At 44.9% G+C, this 25,097-nt stretch overlaps 1 protein-coding gene and 1 pseudogene across 3 annotated transcripts in view; both read right to left on the bottom strand.

Moving 5' to 3' along the window:
- Positions 1-25,097, bottom strand: part of NHEJ1 (non-homologous end joining factor 1) — an 80,753-nt gene that overhangs the window by 27,028 nt on the left and 28,628 nt on the right. The gene's annotated exons all lie outside the window — the stretch shown is intronic.
- LOC118661436 lies at positions 17,517-19,077 on the bottom strand (annotated as a pseudogene).

A 25,097-nucleotide genomic window follows, 5' to 3' on the forward strand; every position in this document is an offset into this window, starting at 1 on the left:
CATGTCTTCATATGTTAATAATTCTACAGATTACATTCCCATCTTCTGAAGGAAAGGATATATCTGATACTGCCCAAAAAATTGCTCTCCAAAAATCGTGTATCAATTTACCTTCCCATCAAAATCATATGTAGAATGCCCAATACGCCATCCTCTTGTCAAAGCTATAGTAATCAATCCTAATTTCTGCCGACTAATAGGAGGAGAGAACCTCATTCATCTTTTAATGTGAATGCCTTTTTGTTTTGTTTGTTTTGGTGGAGGAGGATATATCAGTTTAAGAACAATAAAAACTATTTTCAAATTTGTTTGTATATTTAAACATTGAACCAAGAGGATACCATCTTCATAAAATATACTGATTGCTAAAGGAAAAGAAACATGAGAATAATAACTACATACATTTAATTTTTTAATTTTTAATTTTTATTATGTACCAGACCCTATGAAAAGTACCTAACTATATTATCTTATTGAGCTCCCACAACTCCATATAGGGAATTATTATGCCCATGTTATACAAAAAGAAACTAAAGTTAGATAGGTTAAGTAACTTTCTCAAAATTACACAACTAATAACTGAGTAAAACCAGGTGTTGAACCCAGGCTATCTGACTCTGGATTCCCTACTTAGACAAGTAACTTGCTAAAAAAAAAAAAAAAAGCCACATAGCCAGTAAATACTACAGTCGGGATTCTAACCCAGGTCTAACTCCAGAGCACACATATGTAAAGTGTTTGCTTGCTTGTTGTGTGTTTAATAGAACTAGTATTATTTATATGAATAATGTAATGATAGTGTGGGGAAGAATGTTTTCCTATCTAACCTTTTTGCAGGGAGGGTTCTTGTGTGGGTATTTTTGGTTCTGTTTTGCCTACGGTTTGAAAAACAAAATACTGACATTGCCTTGGTTGAGCTAAAGTCAGGTTAAACCCAACTGCATGACTCCAGAGGCATCATACTTATGTGAATGGAATTCACTGGAGTTGTGCAGTACACAACCTACAGAGCTGAGTGTGGGCCCCAGGACCAGCTGCAGACTGACTAATGGAAAAGGGAGATTTCTCCCCATAATTAGGCCAACAGAGTGTCCCCTAGTGGTTGAGAATAGTGTTGACAACTGCAAATGTCTAGCTAGAGAGCTCCAGCATTGACAGAACTAGGGTAGTTGCTGATGTGAAATCAGGAGACATGAAAATGAATTGCTGCTTCCTCTAACTCAGTGGTTCTCAACCTTCCTAATGCCGAGACCCTTTAATACAGTTCCTCATGTTGTGCTGACCCCCAATTTCATTGTTACAAATTGAACATAATTAAAGCATAGTGATTAATCACAAAAACAATATGTAATTATATATGTGTTTTCCGATGGTCATAGGCAACCCCTGTGAAAAGGTTGTTCGACCCCCAAAGGGGTGGCGACCCACAGGTTGAGAACCGCTGCACTGGAGTGTTCTCACACACGAGAATGCAAGATAAATCAAGACTCCTCTTTGGGGAATCAATGGTTCCTTAGGATACAAAGGGGAACACAGGGTAAGTATCACCAATAACTCAGGTCATAAGAATAAGATGCCTACACAGTAAATGAAGAGAGAAAAGGAAATGATTTTACTATATGAGAGAAGGTGATAGAGAAGCAGGGAGATAGACATAAATAGACTCAAGACTAGATAATCAGCCCTGGAAATGTCTTAGTAATCTTCCAAAAGGCACCCCTCCACTGCCACCAAAAAATAAAATAAAAATAAAAAGCCACTAGAAAATTAGGAGAACCTTGAAAATATTCTCAAGGGGAAAAATGATGCTAAAAGAAACCCAGATGTGGTGAATATAAAATGAATGGAATTTTGGATTCAGTCCTACTGTCAGCCTCTCTTAGAATTGAGGCAAAGGCAATTGCAGACTTGGGAAGAAAGGCTTAACTTGACCAAATTAAAATGGCCTAAAGCCATAAAGAGACCATGGGTAAAACAGAAACACACATCAGCTAGGCAAAAGATGGGCCCTGAGGATCGGCACAGCAACTGGAAGAAATGGAGAAGAGTCAGCCAAGGTAAACATGGCAATAGTGAGTGCCAATCACTGGCTTGATTGAGTAGGGGAATTCTAGTTAATATTTACCATTTGCTACTCACACAGATGATCGATTTTCAAAGAATTTGAAAATATGTTGTAAAATAAAAATAACACTAAAATATAAGACACCACATAATCTTCCAATGACCTGGGTGTTTATCAAAACTATCAATTGTCACTACTGTCTAAGGAAGTGACAGTATCCGGTCTCAGTTACTGACCTGGCAAAAGCCTGGCTAGAAAGAAACAATCAAGAAAGATGTAGATGGCACCGAATAAGGAGATGACAATGCCAAAGGGTTATGAGACATTATTTCCTTTATAGTTCAAAGACCTCAGTAGAGTAAAAAGGGTAGTGAATAAGAGCAATGGGACAGGGAAACAAGTACCACATCTATTTTGACAACTCACTAGACTGTAAGTTCTAGGAGAGTAAAACTTGTTTTGGTCATTGCTCTGTCACTGCATCTAGAACAGTAACTGACACAGAGGAGGCACTCACAAATACTTAAAGAAGAAATAGTGCCATTCGTTGAATATTCCCTATTCCCATCCTCTCAAAAATTATACCCGGAAAGAAAGAATGAATGCTGCTCACTCTGATATCCTTTTTCACATTCTCTACTTAAAGAAATTCTTATCCTTCAAGCTCCAGCTAAAATTTCTTTTCTTTCTCAAAGTCTTCCCTGATCGTTTCCTGCTGCCCACAAATCTACCTCCTTCAAAAAGCCAAAGTTAAACCTTCTTTATTCTCTTTGACCAAAGCACCTTACTTGGACCTATTTTTGTACTCGTTTCATTCTGCACTGCATTGCAGTTTAATATTTACATGTCTGACCCTCCTCCTGGGTTATATGCTCCTTGAAGGTAAATTCTAGATTCAGTTTTCTTGAATCCCCATCTTCTAACATAATGCCTTGCAAACAGCAATTACTTAAGTGTCTGCTAAGTTTAATAAAACAGAATTATATTCTTGGTATCTAATAAGAAGCCAGCACATTACAGGTGCTCAATAAATGTTTATTACATGAATGAACTGAAAGAAAGATAATACAGCAAAATCAGGTTCTTTGCCTCAAAACCCAGGGCTGAAAGACATCACACCTTGAAGACAGAGAAATCATCTCTTTCCCTTGGTGTTAGGAGACCTTGCCTGGTTCATGTGCCAAGTATCCGGCACTCTGGCACCAAAATGTAGAGATAAGTTTGAGGGAGTTCCAGGAAGAGTAACATAACTGACCTGGGTGGGGGAGGGAAGAATGAAAAAGGAGCGATTAGGGGCTTAAGCCAGGCAGATGGCCTAAGTGACGTCTGAGACTAGACATGATAACCTTCTGCTAACATCGGGAGAGTGTAAACACCAAGTGGAGAGGAATTGTTTAGCCTGGCCCAAGGAGCTCAAAGCAGGAGAAAGGATGAAACAAGGATGGAAGATCAAAGTCCTGCGACAGAAAAGCCAACCAGGAGAGACACGGCTCTCCTTGGACTCAGAAAACAATGTCATATACATTTTTACAGATATCAACAAGTGTTATTATCCTTATCTTCAGGCATAAAGGAGACTACAAACAGATGGATTGTTGAAACTAGAACTGAAACCGAATACAAAGAGCCTATGCTTGGGACAGAAAATTCTTTTACCGTTACACACAAGATAGCCCCATACTCAGTGTCATTAAAGCAGTGTCCCCAGAACCCACCGATGCAGACTGCACCCATAAGTCAAAGCACCTGGGGATGAAAGAAGAAAAAGGAGCAAGAAAGAGAATCAGAAAAGCAGCAGGACTGGAAGGAATCCCATGGTCAGGTAAAATGCAGGAAATCTCCCATCTGTGTTCTCATTCGCTCTTTTCCATTTTACTCGAACAAAGCCAACTCTCAAAGTGGAGTTTGCTGAAAACATATTCATTTCTTCCTGTTTCCCATTCCACTCCAGCCCACCTGCCTGCCTGCTTCTCAGGAACTTTCAGTAGGCTTCGATTGTGCCTACAACATCAGCAGTAAGTGCTGTGAGTGGTAGAGCCGGAGAAGATACAGTTTCCTACTTCAAAGAACTTGTAATCTACTTGTAGAGACAAAATATAAATATGTGAAAAAAAGCAAGAAAATAATTGCAAAGAAAGAGATGATAAATACAGGAGAAAATAGGATAAACTATTGATATGTAACTGCTCATGGTCTGTGGAGTGAGAAGAAAATAAGATTCAGCTAATAATTCAGGGAAGGCTTCCTGGCAGAGGTGAATTTTCTTCTTGAAGAAGAAAAACAGAAATGGACTGACTGAATTCAATTTATGGGTTTATAAAAGTTACAAGGAACCTTAGGGTGTATTTTATGAAAACTGCTCATTGACAGATGAACTAAACAGAAGCCCAGGGAGCTTAAATAAAATATGTCCAAGTGACAAATAAGTAAGTGGAAGAGCTGGAATTCAAATCAAATTATTCTGACTTCAGATCGAGAGCAGGTGACAGGAACAAATGCAGAGGAGTGAAAATGAGCAATGCCTAAAAGGAAGGTGAGCAGACAGGCTTGGCTGCGACAGAGGGACCATGTACTGAGTACTGAGGTCCTGTGGTACTGAGTTCTGTAGGGTACTGAGAAATAAGAAGCCCCGATCTACTCCCAAATGATCTGAGTGGCTCCATCTGAGACTCCACTTCTCTCCCTTTTCAGGAACACCCACGACACCTTAGTGACAGGAGCCCTGCAGAACTTCTGCATTTCCCACACCACGTGTCCTGCTCTGAGACCTTAGCTTCTAGCAGCCGCCATCCCAGATGCCTGCCAAGGACCCTAGAAGCTCCAAGACACACATATAACAAAACTAATCAGGGAGCTACTCCACATACGCACTTCTGGTTCTGCTCACAACCCCACCCTCCTCCTTTGCCCCCACCAACACTGAGGAAACCAGATGTACAAATGGTTAACAGAGAAAAAAAATCCCACCCAGACCACTTGAAACGCGGCTAGTCTGGCTGGGCTTCGAGTCCGCTCAGCGACTGCTCCACGTCTTCTATTTATAGGCTCTGGGTGCCCAGCCCAGCTTCCAGGTCACTAATTGTGGCCCAGCCCTGAGCCAACCCCACACCTCCTCCCCCGCCCTGCAACGCAGGGAACAAGAAGCAAATCCAGCTTTGTCCAGCCCAGGGAGAGCAGCGAGGAATGAGATCTGAATCCAAGACCCTGTATTATATAGCCAGAAGGCCCTGCCCTCGTACTATGCATCTTGGAGATCTGAGCTATCCCTTCCTTCGATAGCAGATTCCTCTTGGCTAAAAGACTCGGCTTTCTCTGTTAGTTCGTATCCGTGCTACATTGGGCAATAACCAACGGGCCACATCCCTACTAGCAATTCTATATCTGAAGCCTTGTGTCCATCCCAATTAAACCTGGCCATTGTCAATGAGGTTCATATTCAGGGGAAAGGACTGGGACTCAGGTGAAGGAAGAGTTAAGAGGCTTAGAATAAGAAAGAGAAGTCTCCTTCCTTTCTCAGTGCCTCAATGTTATGGTTACCATTCTTCTCAAACAGCCCAACAAACTCCCAAACCTGTACAGCCTTGACCAATACTGTCCAAGACTATACATCCCAATGTCAATCTTCCCTTTCTCATTTGGGGGTTCATTTGGGCCATTGGCTAACATGCCAGGGATTCTGGTTATTGGAGCCAGAACCAGAATGCTGCTGTGCTATCTCATCATCACCCACAAATGCCAATTCCCAGCCCCAAATGGCCCCAAATCTTTCCTCCCAAGACCACAAGGGGAAAAAAGTTTCCAAATTAAAAAACTAAAACTGGCAACAAAGGTGCCCCATGGCAGTAACCTTTAAAACTGGCCATTAAAGTTTATAAGTCAGACGGCACCAACGTGAACGATCAAGAAGAGAAAAACAGCCCCCTCCCTTGGGGACCCAGAGCGACAGCCTTCCCCCTAAAGCCACAGAGCTGATGTCACAAGAAGCACTTGCTGCCATCAAGGGCTCTCTGTGTCCCAACTACAACCATTCACAATGTAGGCAGCCTCTGTGTGCTGAGGCGGGTGGGTGTCTGGCTGAGAATAAAGGAAAGGGGAGGGGTAAGGGGGCATGGGTTGGGGGTATATAGGAGGTAGGAGAAGATGGGGAGAGGAAGAAAACAACAAATCTCTTCCTAGCCATGATGGCTGCCTGCAATTCACAGGCCAGGAGGGGACAGGCCTGTCAGGCTGCCTAGGAGAGTGGTTCCCAACTTTTTTCCACCCAACACACATGAAGCATATCACCTATTTTCATCAGTAACTTTAAGTCATTATGTAATGATGCCTAACCATCCTGGGATAGAGGGGACATATATCAGAATTTTTTGGCAAGGGTATGAATTGTTTGAAAAGGCCTCCAAATTATTCTGACCACCTCCCCTATGGGTTATTAACCCCCCGGTGAAGAATCATCAGTTTAGGGAGCCTACTTCTCCTTCCCTCCCTTCCTTCCTTCCATGTATTCAACAAACACATTTTAAAAGCTTTGATATGCCAGGCATTGTTCTAAGGACACTGGGGTGACAGCAATGAGCACACAGACAAAAATCCCTGCCCTCATTGAGAATCCATGCCTTCCCAGGGGAGAAAAACAACATAATAAAAAAAGCAAAATCTGCGGTATGTTGGGTAATGATAAGTGCTAAGGAGAAAAACAGAGCAGGAAAGGGGAACGGAGAGTGCTGGAGGGGGTGGGGATGACATTTTCCAGAGGGTGGCCAGGAAGTCCTCAACTAGAAGGTAGCAAATGAAAAAAGAGCCAAACAAAGAGAAGGAATGGGCCACGCAGGTCTCTGAGGAAAGAGCATCCTCAGCAGAGGGACAGCAAGTGAGAAGGTGCTCAGGTGCAGCACATGTCTAGTGTGTTCAAGGAAGAGTCATAAGGAGGCCACTATGCCTGGAGCCATTCTTGGTGACAGTTCCTCCTCCATTGTACATCCTATGGCTCTGAGGAGCTGGGCTGATTGCCTGTTGGACTAAATTGTCTAAGCCAGGGACATGCTCACAAGCAAAAGGAACTTAAGTAGCTTGGTGAAAGGGGACACAGGTAGGTAAGATAGCTTAGTATTAAAGTATTTCTCCTTGTTTAAACAGATTAGAGTTCTTTTAAATAAAATCTCATCCATTCACACAAAATCCTTGTAAAGAACAAAAGTCATATCCCCCAAAAAATCCTTCTTTAAATGAGGTTAAAGCTAGGAATTGGAATAGAATTTACTCTTGATACCCAGTCCAATACCCTAATATTCATAAAATCATAGAATATTAAAAGCTGGAAGAGGCCTTAAGAGATGATCTTATGTATTCCCCTCATCTTACTCCAGAAGCAGCTGCTGAAATTAGAGCCCAGGGTTCTTGGATAAGGGGTGAACACTCCTTAGAAAGCAACATAGTGCCGGGCCGGTGTGGCTCGGTGGCTGAATGTTGACCTATGAACCAGGAGGTCATGGTTCAATTCCCGGTCAGGGCACATGCTGAGGTTGCAGGCTAGATCCCCAGTAGGGGGCATGCAGGAGGCAGCTGATTAATGATTCTCTCTCATCATTGATGCTTCTATCCCTCCCTCACTCTCCCTTCATCTCTCTGAAATCAATAAAAACACAACTCCTGCATTCAAGAATCTCTCCTGCAAAGGATGATATGGTGATGGCATTAGGATTACCGAACACTAAATAGTGTTCTCTGTCCCCTGATCTCTAGAAAAAAAAGGCTGTGTTGTTTCCAATTGCTAGGGCCACTGCTCTTCGTCTAGCTTCCTTCAGCCCAAATGTCCTTGGTGATACAGAGCCCAGCCAAGCCCGTGGCTGCAGGTTCTGAAGACCAGAACTGAGTCTACAGTGTGAACACAGATACACACACACAGACGCATACAGTCAGTGGGAAGGAGGGGAAAGGAAAGCACACACAACACAACACACTAGGGCAGCTGCAGAAAACAACTGCTTGTTAAGTTAAAATTAAACTCTGCACAAATATTGACCTTTGGAGGGGACAGAAACCGGTCCCATATTTACCAGTTTTATAAATGGGACTGACCACAGCTGCCCCACGCGCTTGGCCAGCGTGATGGCAGGATGGGGCGAGGCCATGCTTTGGGGGTGGGGGGTGAATGAGAGGGGCAGGAGAGATTTTAAACACTCTCTTAAACGTAGTTACTACTGGTAGGTCAAAGTTCCCGAAAGCCTTAAAAGAGAAATTTCTAGGAAAGCAAATAAGGCAGTCCCTGAAAGTGGGGGGTCAGAAAAGTAGGAATAGAGAGGAAAAAGAAAGTGTGAGAAAGAAAAAGGTTGCTACAGATAGTGAAAAATATAACAGAGATTGAAACTGAATGGAGAGAATGCTAGGAGCTTATCCTTTTGAACCCTGGCCCTTGGTCAAACCAAGAGTCATAAGGTAGGAGACCAGGTGATCAACTTAACCTAATGGAACGATCGAAACTAACCGGGTCTGAGTCTTGGCTCGGCTGCTTCATTGCTATGCAGCCTTGGGAAGCTGAAGGACCCCCGTTTCTCCATCTACACAATAGAAGTAATAATACAAAAACTTTGTCCTAATTCACAAAGGCAGAACCCAAAAAAGACAGTGCGAGTGAAAGCACTTTGCCAACCGTAAACACCGCACAGATATCAATCATTACTTTTATTAATTCTCCCAAACTAACTGTGCACCTTTATACTCCAAACTGGCCAATGAACTGCAGTCTCTCTAAGAGCAGAGCTAGGTCAGAAGGGAGAACTTGAGCTTCCCCTGAACTTGTCAAAAGCCTCCTAAAAGCATACACCTAAACCCTTCCCTTGCTGCAGGATAACGAGGAGGCCAACTTGCTGAACGATGCCCCAGGAGCCATACTCCCAGCTGCAAAAGGTCCCAATATGAAGGGGAAGAAAGGATTCATCAATACTATTTTCCTGACAGCTGATCTCTAGCAACCCACGGTTTTTCAGGAACAAACTTCACAGCTGCTGGGCTACTTAGTTCTGTTCTGAATCTCTGCTGCCTTCACCCTCTTTTATATTTTCCTTACACTCATGACTTCCACAATTAATAATAAGCATAAAAGTCTGATCCAATCACCACTGAGTAGAGCATGACAACACCCTCCCACCAACACTGTGCCACCAAGAATCACAATCTGAAAGTATTTCAAATAAATATACTTTGAAAAATACATGAAAAGATGTTGCTGAAATTAGTTGCCCAGTTTTACAGAAAGCCCCTGTGCCTTTATGTGGTACACTGTTTACACTCCACATCTTCAAAGCCTGGGGCAGACAAGCGTCTGTCACTTTATGGCACAGGGAAACTGCAGTGATGAAGTTAAAGTCCTTTGCTCCTCAGGCTGACCAAACACGTCACTAGTATCTCTTGACTCTGCTTTACTTGTTCAATGTTTGACCTTAATATATCACAGTTTATATTGTTAAACGTGTGTCATAAAACATAAACAATGTACAGCACCATGTCAGCAATTCAGGAAGAATTTCCAACGCTGCAGTCTCCCTGGTCACAGGACAGGGAGATGTTTTGCATTTTGTGCACCAAACATGTGCTGCACGGGACTCCAAACAAACTGGGGAGGGGGAGACAGACAGGAAAGAAAAGGGAAAGCCAATGGGGAAATCATACTCCATGTGGGGAACCAGCTTCCCTGAATTTGGGTCCAAGGACTTTTCACAAAATGTAATCCTTATGAATTTCCATCACCTTCTTCCTAGGGCTTCGTCCCTCTCCAGGGGCTCCAGAGGAGTGATATGCCTCCAGGTCCAGCCACTCAGGGCCTCTAAGGATTCTATTTTTCTAACCTAGAAAAGAGTTCTCTCCACACTCCATGCCCATCTTTTCCACGAGTAATGACCTCCACAGGTCTTAGTTCCATCTTCTTTCTATAAACAATGGAGAAGCTGAGCTAGCTGACCTTCCCTGTGTGACCTAAGACTTCCTGTCAAATCTCTTAAGCTATAGCCAGAACTGATGTTAATTTCAAGTACACCGTACTTCTAGGAAAAGGGAAGTGAGCATCAGCATGACTGTCACCCCCCATAATACTCCAAAAAAGTTCATCCTTCCTGCTCTAAGCGACAGAGCTCACAGGAGAAGCCCCGCACAGAACCCATCGGTCTATCACTCTTCAAGGTCCTCCTCCCACAATGTTCTCATCCAAATAAAATCAACGCCTCAGACAGGGAGGGTTCTAGGCTAGAAAAATGGTGCAGGTGCTAAAAACAAGCATCATCAAAAGCAAAATATTCTTAAGGGGAAATTCAGAGCTAAGTAAATCTCTGGGGGAAACACACACACACACACACACACACACACACACACACACAACAATAAAGCCCACAATGGGAGAAGCAATTACCATCCAGCACTTAGAAGTGTTGTGCCCATGACACCTTGCCTGTAAGGGGGTCCCTCAACCCTCTAACCACAGCTCCATCTGTGAGACCCTGCTGACCTCCTCCCAGACTAAATTCAGGCTGCCTACATCCAACAGAATCCAGCAAAATGCAGCCCCACGTAGGAGGTCCAGTCCCATGTTGTTTGTCTCCTTGGTCTTCTGCTCTCTCCTAGCCAAACCGGGGTAGACTGACCTCTCAGAGAAGTCCCTAAGCAGATCATGTGCCAGAGCTGATTCCTATTTAGAACGCCTTGACCTAAGCAAGCAAAATGTCATTCTTGGGGGCTTCAAGACAGAAGGGCACTTTAATATTAAAGATAATAGCAGGGAGATATGGCGGGGGGAGGGGGGGGGAGACCTGTAATACTCTCAACGATAAAAAAAAAAAAAAAAAAGATAATAGCAACGTAAGTTTTCCAAAGGCCTACAAGAGATAATGCTAATAAGGCCTAAGAAATAGAAAATGGCCCAGGCCGGTGTGGCTCAGTTGGTTGAGCGTGGTCCCAGGCACCAAAAGGTCACTGGTTCGAGTCCCTCTCAGGGCACATGCCTGGGTTGTGGGCTCAATTCCCAGTAGGGGGTGTGCAAGAGGCAGCCAATCAATGTTTCTCTTTCACATAGATGCTTCTCTCTCTCTCTCCATTCCTCTCTCTCTCTCTAAAATCAATAATAACATACTTTTTAAAAAGATAAATAGAAAATAGAAGCAAGGGTCCCCAGAAAGGCTCTGATGTAACCCGAAAACAAAAACAACAGGACTAGAAGGGGACTCTTACAGGGACTGGCTAAGACTGGGAGCAGATTGAAAGCACACAGAAGAGACCCAGAGACCTGGAAAACACCTCCACACACAAGGGCACGTCTATTTTATATCTGAGGCCCAGGCACTGCAGAAGCGTTTGCTTGTGTAAGCACTATGTTTGGAACCCAGAAACAACTAAATTTCAGGCCTAGTAGGAAGCATCCCTCCACTGTAATCTCTGAAGCCCCTAGAGAAGCAAATAAGGAAACATTGCTACCGGGTACCAGTGTGTGCTGCCGACTCACCAGCGCTAGGAAATGTCTGAACAGAGTCTTATTCAAGCCAAGGGAAAACGCTGTTAAAACACACAAAACTCCTTTGACTAATGTGAGAGGGGGAAAGAGCCTCTATAATTAACAGAAACTGTCACAGGCATTGGGGGCCTCCGACGTGTTCAACGCAAACCACTTGAAAAGACCCGGTCTTCTCGGAGAAGGCTGGGGTTTGTGAGCAGGGCTCCACCAGGCTGGGGACAGCTTTTCCAAAAGAATCCCACCATATTCAAAAGGAAGAAGATGCAGAGGGAGAAGAAAAAAAGGGGTGGGGAAAGAAAGGAAAAACCCAAACCTCAGCTGAATGTTTTTCCACCACTGGAACTAAAAAGCAGAGCAGAAGAAGAAAAGTCCAAATGCAACCAGTTTTCAATTAGGGCCTAATTAGAAAGAAAAGTGGCAGTGCTATTATTACAGATCTGGGGAGGAAGAAACTCAGTCAATGACTTGAGTTTGGGCTGAGCCATCCACTTGAAAGCTGTGATGATTAGAGGGACAATTTATGGTGAGAGATGCTGGAGGGAGAGGGAGGGATGGAAGAAGAGGACTTAGAGGCTGGCTGATTGAGTCAATCAAGAGCCAAAAAAAAGATAGCCCAAAACATTTATTGATCACCCACAATTTGCAAAGCATTACACAAAGGGCTGTGAGGAGAAATAAAGATCATAACAGCCATAACTCTGACCTGAAGATTGTCCCTGCAATGAGTACCCACTTCTCAACACTCAGCCACTGCGTACACATGCACAGTCCGCAGAGAATTTAACCTCGACTTCTTTTTATACTAAGTCCACTCTGACCACTCATGTGGACTCTCTCTGCATTTCTCCCAGCTCCCTCCTCATTTCCATATGTGACACACAGAGACACCCCCAACCCCCCCAAAAGATGCCATCATCAAATATAATTCCTGAATGAAGTTATCAGGATTCGCCTCAGCCTTCAAAAGAAGCCAAAGTCTGCACCTTGGCTCAGGCAAGCTGACACCCTATATCATGTGGGAGAGTCTCAGAAGAGCTGGAGGGCATCTTCTGCTTTTTGTATGATCCCGAATGATTCAGTTCCATTTTCTAGGTAAAAGGCATAATAGATGAGAACAAGCAGAAAGGAGCTTGGGATGAGCATCCTTGTCTGTGGCTGTAGGAAGGAAGTTCCATTCCCTATTTGCAATAAAACAAAGCAATCTGATTGGTAGAAGCATGAGTACTTTCTTCCCTTGCTCTGGGGTACCCTCTCCCTTGTTGATTTAGTTCAGGCAACTTGGAGGAGGGACAGGAAAGGCCAGGGCAAACATGTCACAGCCTGCAGTGAATAGGGCCAACAGAAAGGAGAGCAAGGAACAGAGCTGAGAGGAGAGGAAAAGAGGAGAGGCCTCTCTTCCCATTCCACAACCTGGGCTCCATCCAACACAAAGTTAATTTCTAACCTCGGCTCACCACCCTGCCCACTGCTTGCATGATTTATCTCCCTATCTGCCTGCATTGCCTTTACAAGCCTCCTAGCCTTGCACACCATTATAAAAGCTGTCTGTAATGCTGGCTCGACCTGGCCTGGCCCGGGCTTCTGCCACGGTAACCCTTCCCCACCCCTGAATTTTACAAGCCTTCCGCCATCATGGAAATCTGAAATCCCACGAAAGAACAGTAAACAAAGCAGGGAAAAGAAAATACCTAACTCGGCCACTCTGGACACAGCAAAGTCACAAATGGACTGATGTCTCTAAGCCAGGGATGAAGGCCTTTTAGGCAACAACAGTGAGCTGCCTTCTGGACTGAGCTCAGCCAGATAATAATAAAGAGATGCACACAAAGGGGCCTATCCTGAATGGGGTACAGCCAAGCATCCTGGTGCCCTGGGAATTCCCAGGCTCAAGGAATCAGCCAGAATATCAAGAAAACTCACAAGTATGCCCTAGTCGGTTTGGCTCAGTGGATAGAGCGTCGGCCTGTGAACTCGGGGGTCTCAGGTTGGATTCCGGTCAAGGGCATGTGCCTTGGTTACGGGCGCATCCCCACTGGGGGGTGTGCAGGAGGCGGCTGATCGATGTTTCTCTCTCATCGATGTTTCTGACTCTCTATCCCTCTCCCTTCCTCTCTGTAGGAAATCAATAAAATATATTTTAAAAAAAGAAAACTCACAAGTAAACACAGATGTCAGGTTCAGAGAACCATGTGGAAATGTGAAGTTTTAAATAACGGAAAGAGACTAAACATTATTCAGACCACAAACTAAGTCGGCATCAGTTCTGTCACCTTCTTATGGGCTCCTGAGGGAGGCAGCATGGTGTAGTGGAAAGAGCATGGGCTTTGAAAGCTGGCTTCATCACTTATTTATGAGCTATGTGACTCTGGTCAACTTATGCTCTCTGAATCTGTTTCACTTTCCGTACCATGGGAAAATACCAACTCATAAAAAGGTTGTGAAGAGTAACGAGATTTACAGCCAGAGGGCCTGGCACTCAACAGGTACAAAAATTGTACCTATTCTTTGGGATGTTAGACATCCTAAAATGTGTTTGTGAGGGGTGTTCTATTGCTTCCCCTGGCAAATCTTAGCCTGCTTAACAGGTTTCCCTTTACTCTATGCACACTTTCCCTTAATAAACCAGACTCCATCGGTCCATCTCCTGGCCAGAGAATGAGCCAAAAGGGGGTCTCTTGGGGAAGTATTCTTTCCTACCGACTGTCTTGAATCCCCTTGTCCTTTTATCCCTTTGAACTCCTATGACCCAGTTCTGGCCATGACCCTCCTCATTAAGCTCCCATTGGCTCCTCCAGCCTCCCTTCAGAAAGGCTCTTCTTTCTCTTCTGATGCCTCAAGAGAAACCTGCCAGCACCCACCGGGTTCCATTCTTTTCAAGAAAAGCCACACTGCCCTGTTACAGCATCTAAGCCAGAAGCCAGGGTTCATATCTTCCTGGCGAGCTTAGTAGAGAAAGGGACACTAAAGCATTCTCCATGAGTCTCTGGAGTTCCAAAGTGCCCTGCCAATGAGGCTGAGTGCTCCCCAGAGCTCTGTTATTCACTTGGGGGTAGGTAGTGAGGAGCCAGAGGGGAGGGCCGGGGGGAGGGCAGGAAGAGAAGAGAGCCTTGATTCAGGGGCCAGACTGAGTCCGCCACAGGCCAGGCTCCGCTGAGGTTTCTCGGGTGAAACACGTCTCTGTGATGGCTGTGCCTGTGAAGCGGATGGAAATGCCCATAAAGCCCTATCAAACCCTGTTCACAGAAGGACAGGGATATATATAGAACCAGGAACCAAAGGGGCCACAAGGGATTCAGGCGGACAGCTCCGCCCAGCCCTTAAACCCGCCCAGGGAAGGGGGGCGGCCCAAGGAACAAGCTCAAGGAATGAAGGTTGGAGACAGCCCGGCGGGTTTGCGAAGGGAGTGGGGAAACGAGGGGCGTCAGGGACAATGCTGGAAGCGAGCTCGCGCCCAGGCTGTGGGAATCAATCAGGCTGGGAGCTGTGCCTGCTCCAGCGCATGGCCGTGGCCGCTAAAGGCCTCGCTCTGAGTTTTGGCCAATTTGGAGGTGACTTTTAACTCTTTGCTTTGGCGTCCTACCATCTTGATGGTGCTCTGCTTCCTTCTCAGAACCAATGAACCAGCTTTCCCTGCCCTCCTCCGCTCTCCCCACCAGCACCCCCACTCCCACCCTTCTCCATTCCCACACCCTTAACCCCACTCCCAGCCTCCCAAAGAAACAGGGGTGGGAGGCAGGTGAAAAACAGAAATCTATCCATAAGGAACGTGTCCTGAAACAAGAAAAATATCCTAAGATGGACATCTATCAAAAGATAGAAACAAATTCACAGAAAGGAAAAAGAGGCTCACAGAACAAGGCAAGAACCTTATAAGAAACCGTGGCATCTTATAGCATCAGGCCCTAAAGGAGACACTGTCACGCAGGGGCAAAAAGTAAGCAGGTTCTTCTTCCACTCTGATTTGTGGACGTCCCTCTCTCCACCAATCCTCTCCCAAAGTAGGACATTGCAGGTACAGATACTGGCTGATTGAAGCTAGCAAACACTGAGCCACAAGGCTTTCCTACCTGAGCAACAGCCAGAGCACCCCCTGTCCCCAGTTCAAAAGAGAATCCTTCCCTCTCCACCTCCTTCCCCAAAGCCAGCATGAGATGTATGACAATGTTTTGGCGCCACCTGCCGTCCTTTCCTGACAGCTTAGTAGAATAGATCCTAAAATTGGACGGACCTCAAATTCACCTTCTTTAATTCATCATAAGCCCCAAAAGAATGGAATCCCAGAGAAAAGAAACCAAACTTCTACCAAAGGGAATACTCCCACAGCACACAGTGGCCAACCCCAGTGCCCATCCCCCTGTTTCCTGGACAGATGTTTTAGGAAAGCCAACTAGCCAGAGCCTACTCGGTGGGTTTTTAGCTCTAGTCTTAACAACCATTAGTCTATGAAGGTCCTTCTCCAAGAGTCTTTCTGATTTGAGAACTGTGAGTACTCAATAAGCCCTTTCTCTATTTCATAGAGTCCATATACATTAAAATTATTTCTATTTCAGTTTTGATTTTCTTGGTTTTAGGTAGAAATTCTAATTTTGCACCAAGATGACATGATCCTTTGTCATCAAACAGTAGAATGAAAGCAGTGTCACCCAAAGAGCAACAACTTAGATATTTTACACTGCTCTCCATTCCTGTGGTCCTCAGGATGGTCTGGGCAAACATTTAACAAGCAGTAAGCTCATCTCACAAATATAAACATTTGTTCATCCACTTAACAAATATTTCTGCAGCACCTAATATGAACTAGGCACAAGCTGAAGGTATGGGGAGAGTAAAACATATGAGGTTCCTACTCTCATAGAGCCTCCATGCTAACATCATTTACCTGGTGTATTAAGGAATTCTAGCAATTTCTCACTCATCTTAAAGAATACCTGTGTGAACAACAAAGAGCAAGACAAAGCCCTGACCAGTTTGGCTCGGTGGCTAGAGAGTCGGCCTATGGACTGAAGAATCCCAGGTTCGCCGAAACCGGTTTGGCTCGGTGGATAGAGTGTCAGCCTGCGGACTGAGAGGTCCCAGGTTCGATTCCGGTCGGGGGCATGTACCTGGGTTGCGGGCACATCCCCAGTGGGAGATGTGCAGGAGGCAGCTGATTGATGTTTCTCACTCATCGATGTTTCTAACTCTCTATCCCTCTCCCTTCCTCTCTGTAAAAAATCAATAAAATATATTTCTAAAAAAAAGAGCAAGACAGCCCTAACCGGTTTGGCTCAGTGGATAGAGCATCGGCCTGCGGACTGAAGGGTCCCAGGTTCGATTCCAGTCAAGGGCATGTACCTTGGTTGTGGGTACATTCCCAGTAGCGGGTGTGCAGGAGGCAGCTGATCGATGTTTCTCTCTCATTGATGTTTCTAACTCTCTATCCCTCTCCCTTGCTCTCTGTAAAAAATCAATAAAATATATTTTTTAAAAAAAGAGCAAGACAAAAATGTCAACAGACTTTGTAAAGACAGAATAAAAAATATAAAAGGCTACAGAAGGAAGGATATACAGAATGGGACAATTAATTATTGTTTCATCATATTCCTTATGGGTAAGTATTTTTTACCCCTAAAACCCACTCCTGGACCTAACTCTAGGAACTGCATGCAGCTTCCAAAGTCAGCTTCCTCAGACCTCAAGATTTACAAATCTTTAGTAGAAATTATGGAGAGATGCCTGGGATTGACAGTTTAAATTACATGCAAGTATTTTCCCAAACGTCACCACAGGAAATATGTGGGGCTCCATAAAAAGCATTGTCATCTGGTAAACGGAGACGCTTCTGATAGGCCCTAGCATGACCCAGTAAATCAGGGGAACAGAGCCAATCATTCCCCTGATTTACTGGGAATCTTGCAGGAATCTTAGGGCTAGACATGCCCTCTCCTACTCTTGCTCTCAAATTGTGTCCAAGCAGCTCTAGACTACACCTGTCAGTAGGAAAAGAATATTTTTCCCCCCGGTTTTCCCAAGGAGTTTATTTGGGCAAACCAGGGGATAGGGAGGCCCTGCATCTAAAATAAGGTGTTGGGGCCTCTTGGTGCTCGTGAAGCGTGGCTCATGCTGGCCACTAAAGACCTGGTGAGAAAACGGGAACTTGATCTTGAAGTTGTAGAGCTACTTGACTGCTGGCTGCAATCTCCTCCATCTTCATTATCTGGATTGAGTGGGCACAGGCACAGTGCCAGCCCCCATGTCTCAGTAGCACTGGGTGACGGTGCCTGCAGTGGTCAGGTCCTGGTACTCCTGGTACATGTTGAGGGTGCCACTGCGGGATTCGAGTCGTATCGCAGCCAGATGCCAAAGTTCTTCACCCGAAGGGTGATTTCCCTGAAGATTTTTTCATCATCTTTAGCTGAGACACAAAGTACCAGAAGCGGGACTTGGCAACGACATGGTTAAGTGCAAAAATGTGCGTGTGGTAGAGGGGTGGTGTGCGGCAGTTGGGGGTGGGCAGGCAGCACCGCACCACCTTGTACCCCACCACCTGGTACTCTTGCAGTGTGCCCGAGGCCTGCACAGCATTCTCTCTGCATTTACCACCACCCACAAAAGGAAGTCAGGAAAAGAATCTTAAAGAATTCTAGGAAGGGAGTTTCCAAAGCTTTCCTAGTAGCAATCTAGTCAGGTAGAAAAGTCGTCTCTCTACATCACCTTTAATCTTATTGCTACAATTCAAGTTCATCCTTTCTTGTATTATCTTGAATGAAATAAAAAAAAAAGCTATTTATTATCCTGCATGTGCTAAATCTTCATATTTAAAAGACCAAGCTACTACCCCTACTCAATCTACTCTACAAATTAAATAATCCCACTTTCCTTGGATACTATTTTTTTAAAATTCTGTTTCCATCACTTTTATTATTGTCCTAACTTTCCTATGGGCACTCGGGCCCTATGCATCTTTCAAGCGTGACCCTCAAATCCTAAGAGGCCCACTAGTGCTAAATCAATAGGAAAGTGGCCTCAGGATCTCATGCCCTTCTCTTATTGATACAATCTGGAATGATGTTCATCTTTTTATTCACCCAAACTATGCCAAAGACTATGTCACAGTTGGGAGCTCTTCCTAGTTAAATCTTTCAGGAAAAAGGGGGACATTTTCCCACCTAGGAAATAGAAGGTACTTTATAGGAAAGACATTCTATTACATAAGATACTGGAGTAGCTAAAGCATCTGATAAAAGGAGTAGCAGGCAAGGTCGGTGTGCAGGGAGCCCAGGAGGGCACTTAGAGGGGTGTGTGCCTGGTTGAGGGCTAGTAAAGGAATCAGAAGGTTCTGCTTTCCTTTACTTAGATCCACCCCCTTGTCAGGAGCTCCCTGGGAATCCTTCACTAATTTCCCCACAGAGAACGGCTTCCTCATTTGTCCCGCTCAGCACCTTGTCTATATCACCAGCACAGCACTCTAGCCTTGGGTTGCAGGTTTATAAATAAGCACACCTACCTGTTTCCCCTTCTCCTTCGGGGCAGGAGTCATGTTAGCCATTGCTGTATCCCTGACAGTCACAAGTACTTAACAATGCTAGTTCCCTAGCCCCGCAGCACCTCGTGCAAAAACCTAACCTCCGGGAAGAGTCCATAAACACTGGCTAAGGATGGTAATATCACCAGCAGCCATCCAGCACACCTCCACTATGCTGTCGGACCAGTTTAGGATATTGGCTTGGAAACTCCTTTTTTCTCTTGGCCCAGACATTTACTCTTAAGGTTTGCTTCTTCCTCCAGAGACTCCAGGAAATAAGGTTAGTTTTAAGTCCTAGAAACTCTAATCATTCCTGTTTTCTTCAAGCTAAGGGCCTAAAGGAAGACTGCAAATACCCATGAATATTGATGAACCTCTGCGGTCACATGAATATTAACAACACCCTGTGGTTTTCGGGAACAGCAGCCCAGCAAGAAGGTCTAATATTAACCTTGGCTAGGCCCAAAAGGTGGGAAGAGCATATGCCCATATGTCTCCATGGGGAGTAAAGGGTGCGTGGCAGAGTCTAGTTTGGGGGTTAGTCCCTATGCAAACACTGGACACAAGGGCAGTTAAGAAGGGACTCAATGTTGTACCCCATGTCCCTGGCACTGAGGGCTCTGTTAGCTGCTACCCAGGCAGAAGTCCCCAATCCTCACGCTTTGCAGCAGTTAGGATGCAGAAACAGGAAGACCTCGATTCAGAGGAGAACAGGTAGACACAGTGACCTAGTTCAATCACTATAGTAGAGAGAGAGGTAGGGAAGGTTCAAAGTCAGATCTCTTTGGGAAGAAACCTGAATCAAATAAAAAAGCTCAATTAGGCAACAAAATACACAGTTAGCAAGTTACACATTAACAGTAACAAAGGACCTAGAGACTGTGGAGTCTCTAGCTCCACACCTTTCATGAAACTAGTGGACACAGAGAACAATGGCTCAGGTTTAAGAAGAAACATGTTCCAGGGCTGAAGCTACAAGAGATGGGAGGCATTGGGTTCTTTCCGCTCTGATAGCTTCTGAACCAGGAGATACCAGAAAGAATGGTGCCTGTTATTAAAAACTAGAGGCCCGGTGCATGAAATTTGTGCATGGGGGTGGGGGTCCCTCAACCCAGCCTGCACCCTTTTGCAATCCGGGACCTCTTGGGGGATGTCTGACTGCCAGCAGTCAGACATCCCTCTCGAAATCCAGGACCACTGGCTCTTAATCTCTCACTTGCCTGCCTGCCTGATCACCCTAACTGCCTCTGCCTCGGCCCCTGGTTGTTTGGCTGTCTGGTCTAATTAGCATATTTGTTTTTATTATTATAGATAAAGAAATAAAGGAGAAGTGCTGTGAATCAGAGTCAACCAAAGAAACTCAGGCACCCCTGGACCTGGGTCTAAGTTCAACACCTATTCAATGGCATATGACAACACTAGTAAAGGAAAGGCAGGTTAAGTGGCCTTATGCAGTGATTAAAATTAATGCTAATAATAAGATTCCTTCTGTACTCACACACCAGGACAGATTGTGCTTAAAACTAGAGAAGTGCCTCTACTCCTCTGCCTAATCCTACTCAAAGGCCTTGACCCCTTAGCTCTGTCTGAAAAGCTGACCCAGCCCCCTTCACACACACTTAAGAGGAATGGAGAGGCCTGCCGGCCTAGCCCAAGCCGAGGTGGTGAGAGGCCACACCTAGGAAGAGGGTGGGGGCTGCTCACGGGAGCTGTGTTCTGTCACACAATTACCATATTATGTAGCTCTAATAAAAAAAAATACTTGAAGTTTTACTAGTGCCATATAATAAAGTATTTATAGAATCCGGGGGTTGGGGGTGGGCAAAGGTAAAGGGGGGAGAAGGGAAAGAAGGAATCAGAATTGTTAGCAAGAGCCCTGGCAACAACAACTCCCAGTATTCACCACAGAGGTAAACTTCAAAGCCATCAGCCTGGGACATCCGGCTCGCTCTCATTAACCTAGATCAAGGTGGCTTACTGTTCACCTCCTCTCCATAACAGTCTGTCTCTGACTTCTTCCTGGTTTACAAAGAAAAGAGATGAGAAACTGGAAGGAACCGGAAGGTAGAAGAAGGAATGTCAGCAGAACTGTGCGGAGCCTAGGCCTGGAAAGTCTGGGGACCAGAGGAAAGGGGTTGTCAGTTGAAAGAATGAATGGAATGTGAGTTTCTAAAGGTTCCATTCTGAGACTAAACTTCTAGGTCTCACCATCCAACAAACCTGACAGTTTTGAAATTTGCCAAAATAGGGTTTTCCATCATTGCACTTGCCCTTTTGCACACCTCTCACACTCCCCATTCCAACCACACTCTCCACTTGCTACCACCACGAGGGCAGTGTGCTCCACAACTACACAACCACACCGCATGCACCCACAGCTTCTCCCAGACCTCCCCTCCTCACCCATGGTCCTTATGCCGCAGTGTCACACACACAACAAGCTCACCACAACACACTCCTCCCCAAGAGCACTGGCTGCCTGGATTTCCTAGGCATCTTCCCAACTTAAGACACATCCTAGATAAAAACATTTTGAGCCTACAATCCTCTTTAACATTTCAAAATTTTCTATTACCCAGAAAATCTCCCCAAAGAGAGAGAACAGTGAGGGCTATGGCATTATTACAGAGGAGACTATAAACAGAACAAATATAGAGCTGCTTTATTACAAGGCAGTGTGGGGTTGGTGGCTAGCTGATTACAGGGACACTCCCCAGAGCTCTCTGCAATCCCAAACCTCAATAAAGGCCAGACTAGAGCTGCTTTCAACCAAAGGGCAGGCAATTGAATCCAGGGGGCCCCTAGAATCCCTTCAGATTCCAGTCCAGGATATGATACCTGCCTTGGTTGAAGATAAGAAGGAAAGCAAACACAATCTAAGAACAACCCGCTTAGCAAAGAGCCCCCAGGCCATCTTCTCAAAGGCAAACACAATTAGTATGGTTTGGGTCTCTTGCAATCAACAGATATCAACCTTCAGATTAAAAAAAAAAATTAAAAAACAACAACAATAGAAATCAAAAACAAATTGATAGACCGAAAACCCATACACATCAGGGACAGTACAGAGTGAGGAGCAAGAATAGACTGGAAGACAAAGAAGCAGCGCAGCTTGAGTGACTAAAGGAACCATATTACGCAAAACATCATAGAAGGAAAGAGTGGGAAATCCACAAGTCCTCTCTTCTGGGCTCTGGGCACACGGCGTCCCTTCCTGGGTGACTCACAGTGGGGTCACCTTCACCCCCTGCTTCATGTGGTAAGGGCCTCTTTATAAGGAGACACACCACGAGCCTTCTCCTCCTCCATCTCTGCGAGCCAGGAGAATTGCGTCACTGACCTCCGCACATACTCACTCCCTCCTCTTTCCAGCCGGCCACCACACAAGGGATCTTGTCTTGTGGTCCCTGCGATCCTTTCATCTGGGCTCCAAACCCACTGTCACCTTGGCCCTGAATCACTCCCCAGGAGACACTGGGAAAACATTGCTGGACAAAGAGCGTCTGGGTCCTGTATGGCTAGAATTTACTGATCCCTGCTGGTGAGAGAACCCGGCCACGCTCTCCCCTGCCCAAGGCCAAGGCCCAGGAATAATTTTGAACCTGGCCTTTGGCCAGCTCTGCTACAGACTAGGTTCCCGCTGATTTGGGCGATACCAATTCCCTCTAGCTCCCAAGAACCTAAGGACAAAAAGGGCTGAGAGGCAGCCTTAAAGGTTCTAGCTTATCTACCTTACTTGTTCAGTGGCCGAGAAATTGCTAGAGTTGGGAAGAGAGCCAGCAAACTCCCCTAACCCCCCGGCCTCCAGTTCTGTTCTCATCCCACTTGGCTATCCTGTTCTCAGGGCGGCCCCAAGGAAAACATTTTGGCAGTTGAAAATGTCAGTGTTTCTCAGATCCTTCTCCAAGATAGAGGATTCCCCTCCAACTGTGTCTCAGCTCATTCCATGTCTCATGGTCCTAACATTTTTTTCTTGACCTTCTATGTGATGATACTCCAGTTTGGTGCTTAGCCATTTTTCTATAATTTCAGGTCTATGTTTCAATGGGCAGATTTAAGAAGAGTTACAGGAACACTTTTTAGTCTCTGAGCATCCTCCCTTCTCAAATATAGTTCATTAGAACAGAGCCTTTGAGACAGTGTGAGATAGTGGAAAAAAGCTCTGTACTAGAAAGTCGAAGGATGAGGTTCTGGTTTCAACTGCAATTACTTGTGGGGTTCAGGATCACTTAATTTCTCTGAGCTAATCCATCAGAGCTCCTCACCCCGAAGTGGCCCGAAGAGGTAAAAAAAAAAAAAAAAAAGGGTATGGAAATTTGTTCTTTCTTTTTAGTCTTCTTTTTATCTGAATAGTTGATCAGTATATTTGTGTTGAATGTTACTGAATGAAGCCTGCTCATTTTATCAGGCTTAAATTAAATAATAAAGAAAAAAATTCTCTGCAGAATGCATAGCACCACAAAAGTTACTGAGTTCTTACAATGGAGCAAACAAGTTGAACAAAGATAGTTAATATCCCTGGCCATCTAGTGGAGGGAGCCAGGAAAACCAGTAATTATAACACAGTGTTGATAGGGCCTGTGATAGAACAAATAAAGTGGCACATAAGAAGGGCAACGAAACTAAACCGGAGAGCCAGGGAAAATTCCCTAGAGGAAGTAACATCTTCACTGAAATCTAAGCAACACACAGGAGCTATGCAGGTATGAAGGTTTGCTGTGGTGCCAGGGGGTTTCCAGAGGGAACAGCATGTGCCAAGGACCAGAGATAAGAGAGAGAATAATGGGCTCTAGGAACCTGACAGTAGTTCACTGTGACTAAAGCATAAATTTGGGACAGAAGGTAGGGAGTATGAATGGGGGCAGTGTAGCCTAGCAGAAGAGAAGATGAAGCCAGAGAAGCAAGTACATATCAGATCAAAAAGGGCCTTAATGGCCTCGCTGGCATGGCTCAGTGGTTGAGCGTCGACCTATGAACCAGGAGGTCATAGTTCGATTCCCCATCAGGGCACATGCCCGGGTTGCAGTCTCGATCCCCAGTGTGGGGAATGCAAGGAGCAACCAATAAATGATTCTCTCTCATCACTGATGTTTCTATCTCCCTCTCCCTCTCCCTTCCTCTCTGAAATATATATATATATATATATATATAATTTTTTTTTAAGGGCCTTAATGGTTTTATTAAGGAGTTTGGACTTCATCCTAAGGTCAATAGCAAGGCATTGATCAATTTTAAGAGGGACATGTGGCCAGAATTCTTTAATTGGGGGCTTCCATCTGATTTCTTTTCCTGATTGCAGATCCCTGAAGTTAGTGAGGGAAGCAGAAGTGAGACTGGGCCTACTTCTTTTCCTTCCATCCTCTGGCAACGGTGGAACCCAGAAGGTTCATGCTCCCTTCCTCATGGAAGTCTCTAGCCCTTTAAAATCATGTCTTGTTTTACAAACAGTCTTCCCTCTCAGTCCCCTTATTCCTCTCTCTCTCTTTCAAAGAATAACCTTTGACCGTGTGCCAAGTCCTTTCCAACCAGCTGTCCTATGGACCTGGGCTATTAGCCTCACCCCACCCCCAACTAAGGCTGTCAGGTAACCCTGCCAATAATCCACATTTCTAATCAAAGACCCATTTCTTATCTCTTACTTGAATTCCACCAACTCTGCCAATATTTACTTTTCCCTTCAATCCTAGATCTCTCAACTTTTAGAAACAATTTGGTGGCCTTCTAACAGAAGATTAAGATAATGCTGACCAAACACATGATCAATCTGTAGAAGAAAGACCTCATATCCAGGCAGTAATGACACACTAGTAAATAAACTCTATGAAAAACATAACTCCTTTTCTTTCATTACCTCATTACATCACCTAGAGCTGCAGTTTAAGGTTAGAAACAGTACCCAAAGGCAACAATTTTCAACCTTTTGGCACACCAAAAAAAATTTTCTGGGTCAATCTGACAAATAAATAGGTATAATTTTGATTCAGAAGGCTATTCTTGTGCTGGCTGTTGTCATTTTTTATTTGACAATCTAAGGG

The sequence above is a fragment of the Myotis myotis genome, unplaced genomic scaffold (assembly GCF_014108235.1).
Source record: "Myotis myotis isolate mMyoMyo1 unplaced genomic scaffold, mMyoMyo1.p scaffold_m19_p_8, whole genome shotgun sequence".
NCBI classification, from domain to species: domain Eukaryota; kingdom Metazoa; phylum Chordata; class Mammalia; order Chiroptera; family Vespertilionidae; genus Myotis; species Myotis myotis.